At 43.2% G+C, this 5,276-nt stretch overlaps 1 long non-coding RNA gene across 1 annotated transcript; it reads right to left on the bottom strand.

Moving 5' to 3' along the window:
• Positions 1-1,088: 1,088 nt before the first annotated feature.
• Positions 1,089-3,789, bottom strand: LOC149970320 (uncharacterized). The gene is made up of 3 exons (XR_016493475.1): positions 3,738-3,789; positions 3,311-3,399; positions 1,089-3,183 (listed from the first exon to the last, which is right to left on the bottom strand). It is a non-coding gene; the product is annotated as an uncharacterized LOC149970320 (long non-coding RNA).
• Between the last annotated feature and the right edge of the window lie 1,487 nt (positions 3,790-5,276).

The following is a 5,276-nucleotide window of genomic DNA, read 5'->3' as shown; positions in this document are numbered from 1 at the left end:
GGAGCTAACCCAGAAGGAGCTAACCCAGATGTGTGTGTTGTGGTGAGAGATAGTGTTGTCTGTCTCTTTCCACCAGTATCTCTGCCTTCTATAGGTTACATACTAAAGTCATCTTCAATTCTTATTACAGATAGATACTAACACAGGTCTCTATGGTTTCTGATGTAACTACGTGGCTAATTAAGATATCGTTAGCATGTCATTAGCATAAACCTCATTAGAGCATTTTATCACTAATTAGTCGATTAACCAGAGTCATTAAGAAGATAACCTGCATGTCTCTAAGGAGGATAATGCTGAGTGAGAACAACATGGGTGCTCCGGGGAGAAGTTTCCCCTGGGATCAGCTCACCCTCCCCCCAACATTAGTGGGTGAAATGCCAAACTGACTCAAGATCAGCGTCCAGAGGCAACGTCACTCTACACCAATGAGAAGACTCTAGGGATAGCAAGGTGAGGTTGCTTTGTCATTCAACACTGGGGAACATGCTATCTAGGCATTAGCTCAGCAGGCTAACATATTCTTCTAGCTTTAGCTTAGCAGGCTAACATAGTCTTCTAGCTTTAGCTTAGCAGGCTAACATAGTCTTCATATCATTAAAATATCCAATGTTATTATCTATGAAATAAAAAAGGAGGTCAATATATCATTAAAATATCCAATGTTATTATCTAAGAAATAAAAATGGAGGTCAATATATCATTAAAATATCCAATGTTATTATCTGGGAAATAAAAAAAAGAGGGACAATTCCAGTTGTATTTAGTCTAACAGGCCCACTGTGACAGAGAAAACAACTATACTACAGAACCACTACAGACAAGACAGAAGTGTCCGATCTGAACAACCATTCAGTGGTCCTGGTAGTCTGGGCAGAACTGATCTGAACAGCCATTCAGTGGTCCTGGTAGTCTGGGTAGAACCGATCTGAACAACCATTCAGTGGTCCTGCTAGAATAAGAGCAGAAGAGAAAATGAGCAAAATTGAAAAAAACAGACAATAGTATTTGTGAAATACTTAACATAATAAAGAAATAAGATGGTGATGACATTGGTAACTACATAATATACTTATACCAACCTAATCTGTATATTTCTCAGAAGAATGTATCTTCTTCAGGATTGCTCTGTCTTTGGCCAGCTTCTCCATGACCTCCAGGGGAGGTTGAAGTTTGTCTTCGCATGTCTAAGCATGGCCTTGATGGTAGGAACAGTGAACCTATTTCTTGCTGCTGTCCATAGATCATTCATTTGGGAGAACATTCTCTCGACTGGTGCATTACTTCCAGGTAAGCACATGACAACAGACGCTAATCTAGCCAGGTTAGTGTGTGGGATGTCATTGTCTTTGAAGTGGGTAACCCCCGTGCTCCATCTCTGACTGAGCGGTGTCTCAGATGTTTTCCATTCTTCAAGCGATCCCCCCTTTATGGAACTCTTGTAGGCCAGTAACCTCGTCACACAATGCATCCTCATTGATGGTCACATTGGGGCATTTTTCCTGCAGTGTGACTGCTGCCTTCTGGATCTCTTCACGCTGAGGTTGCCTTTTTAAAAGGAGACCATGTAAATCTTTTAGATTATCGGTGTGCTTTCCCCAATGCTTGCAAGTAGTTCACAGCCGTAGTGAAGAATGATTGGGATGTTTTGAGAAAGCTCTGTTTAGACACGGCTCTATTTTCTCTCTAGCTCTCTCAGAAGTCCTCTGACCAAAACTGGAATGAAGTTGTCATCAGTCAATTTTGCCTCAACGTTTCTCAGAATAGCAGCGGACTCCACAGCACAGTGGTCCTGGCCTTCAAGCATCTTGATCGTGTCACTGAATACGGTCAGGTTTCCATGGACAAAGGCCAGCCAAAGCTCAGTCAGTGGATCTTCGAAACATTGTTCACAGGACAACAGGGCACCTGTCTTCAGAAAGAAAAAAGGATTGGAATGGCACATTTTCAGCACTCTTTCTAGAGCAGGGAGCATGGACAGCCAGCGAACATTGCTGTGTCCTAAAATGTTATGGTACTTCTGGCCAACAAACTCACAAAAGCCTTTCAGTCTTTCTACTCTGACAGTGAAAATATGAACATATTCCAAATATCTTTGGAATAACATCACATCCAAAGCTGTTCTGGCCGTGTTATGAATGATGTGGGCAGGACAACCTCAGCCAATCACCTCCCGCTGCAGAGCATTTGTAACTTTGGTATGGATTGACCCTCCCCAGCCTATTCAGTCCTCCAAAGATGGTATGGACATTGACCCTCCCCAGCCTATTCAGTCCTCCAAGGTTGGTATGGACATTGACCCTCCCCAGCCTATTCAGTCCTCCAAGGTTGGTATGGACATTGACCCTCCCCAGCCTATTCAGTCCTCCAAAGTTGGTATTTGTGTTGTTGGCAGAGAATGTTTTCCAGGTTACATTTTTGGGATGACCACCAGGACCTCAGCTGCAATTTCCTCTGCTGTTTCTCCTTTCAATTCAATAAAATCAAGCAGTTTTGTTTCTACAGATGTGCTGCCATCACATATCTGACTAGTATTGGCAGCAACTTTACATGTCCATGATTGGACGCATCAATGGACAGGGACACAAATTCAACCTGGTCTAGGTCCTGTGTTACCAAAGTAGTTGCCGATGGTTACTCACTGTGGCGTCACGTTTTGTCCTTGCACGTGTAAACTTTGGCTCATAAAGCTTCCGTGTCAGTTCATAGATCTGTAACTGCACAGCTAAATCATATTGTTCTTGGGAAGGCTCTACCTTCTTGAAGAATGTGGTGACAGAGAGCAAACCAACACGGCCAATCAGAGAGGCTTTAATGATGTTCTTACCACTGCCGTTCTTCTCCGGCAGCCAATTGAAAGAGAGGAATGACAAAGGGTGCAGTGAACCATTCTATCGTCTTGACCTGAGCGTATACATGGAAATTCTCTCATCGTGTTGTCATTAAAATGGCATTTCCTTTTCTTAGAAAGAGTCATTGTATCTCCTCTGCCTGCTCTTCTTCACTGTCCTTGTGCCACTCTTCTCCACTCTCTTAACTTTTTCTTCTCCTCCAGTCTTTCTCCTTCTCTTTTCTTCACTCGTCTTCCTGTCCTTCTCTTCACCTTTCCACCTCACTCTTCTACACTCTCCTCGCTTCATTCTTTTTTACTCCCTTCATTTTTCCTTCTCCTTCCTCTCCAATCTGTATTAATAAAGAGTACACTATTAGACAAAATACTTTGGTTAACAGATTCCCATTGCTTCTGTATTTTATGTCAAAAACATTGTTTGGAATAATAAATTGGCAGGTTCTGTAATCATATCTTTACCTTTCCTCCTCTGTCTCCTTCACTCTTCTTCCTATCCCCGTCTTCCTCCTCTCCTTCCTCTCCACTGCTAACGTTATCCATGAACATTTCTACAAATATTTTCACACAACTTATTATAATGCCAAACCATTAAAATTGTAACCTACAAAAATTATTATCAGAATTAATTGTGCATTCATTTAATATAATCATATTTTCAAATTAGCCCGTCCACTGCATGTTTACATGTGAACGTATTTTTTAAACCTAGCAATAACAGTAGCTAGCTAACTTAGTCTACATAGCTAACGTTAGCTAGCATAACCTATTTAAAACCTTATAGAGCAGATCATCTATCTATATAATAAATTGTGACATTATAACATCACTAGCTAGTATCTCAAACGACTGGCTTGAAAAGACGTTTGCGGTGATGTTGTGGATTCACCTGATACTTGCTAGCTTCTGGCCGAGTTTTCCACAGCAGTTTTCTCTAAAACTATCGTGAGCAAGTAGTTAGTAGAAGAAGAAGAGTGAATGAAGCTGCTATAGCGAGCAGCCCCCTCTGCTGGACAAAACAAGCACAAAGTCATTCAGACGTCAACCGGTAGGCTCTGCTGCCCGGTCTTTCTTGCCAAGTAAAATATTTCACCACAACATTTCATCTGTTTTTAACCCACAGTTAAAAACGGATACATTTCCGGGGACAGCTCCAGCCGGGGACTGTCCCCGGAAAACGGGGACGTTTGGTCACCGTAGCTCAGCAGGCTAACATATTCTTCTGGCTTTAGCTCAGCAGGCTAACATATTCTTCTGGCTTTAGCTCAGCAGGCTAACATATTCTTCTGGCATTAGTTTAGCAGGCTAACACAGTCTTCTTTATAGCAGTCTAGAGTGGTGTTGAAGCACATAGACAACCTGGACCTGGGTTTGAACCTAGTTTGTCACAAAGGCCTTTGAGGGGTAGGGAAAGAGGAGGAGAGGAGGTTGGAGAGATAGAGAGGGAGAGAGATTGAGAAGAAATAGAGAGGGATGAGGTGGGAAGAATGGAAACGGAGAAAGGGAGGGAGAGGGAGCGAGAGAGGGGGAAGGAGGGAAAGATAGGGAAGGAGGGAGAGCGAGGGAAGAAGGGAGAGTGAGGGAAGAAGGGAGAGAGAGGGAAGGAGGGAGAGAGAAGGAAGGAGGGGAGAGAGAATCAGGGATGGAGAGCGAGATAGGGAGAGGGGGGGAAGAAGGTATAGACAGTCATCCATCAGTTTGAAGGCGTTAGTAAGGCCAGACGTTGGCTAACTCTAGCTAACTAGCTAGTTCACTAACTTTAGCTATTATTTTTTTACCCTCAATCACACTAGACCTGAATCAAACAATAAAACCAGCGGCCAAACCATTTAAGACCGATATTCTGACGCTTTTTGACAGTGCAATGTGAGCAGTGCAATGTAACGTTATCGATCAGTCAGTTTCCCTAGCTAATTCCCTACTTTTCACACTGACAAAGCATAAAACAGCTCTACGGGCTAGACTTTCACGGTGCACAGTCAGTACACAACACTATGCTCATCATGTCTTAGCAGGATCAGATGGTGACAGATGTCCCTGCAGGGTCAGACAGCCAGGGAAGGCCAGTCTACGGAGCTCAGGGGAGTTTTATAGTATATTATAACAATCAGTGAATGGATACAAAGTTCCATCTTGAGTTGATGGGTGAGCTACAGTCTGGGATCTGGGAATTATGGTAATTTCTATTCTTGGATAATATAATGTAGAAATGCACACCAAGTCAATTCTTTGTCTTTGCCTCAACTGAGCAGAACCAAATGGTGATAGGGGCTCTTAACTGTCACGCCTGCTCCCTGCTCCCCCTCTCTGGCGCTCGAGGATGCCAGCCTGCCCATCATTACGCACACCTGTCACCATCGTTACGCGCATCACCGCTTCATTGGATTCACATGGACTCCTTCACTTTGTTGACGGCCTCCTCTATATC

The sequence above is a fragment of the Oncorhynchus mykiss genome, chromosome 29, assembly GCF_057628025.1.
Source record: "Oncorhynchus mykiss isolate SJ-2025 chromosome 29, ASM5762802v1, whole genome shotgun sequence".
Classification (NCBI taxonomy): Eukaryota; Metazoa; Chordata; class Actinopteri; order Salmoniformes; family Salmonidae; genus Oncorhynchus; species Oncorhynchus mykiss.
This window is presented reverse-complemented; position numbering and strand designations above follow the sequence as displayed.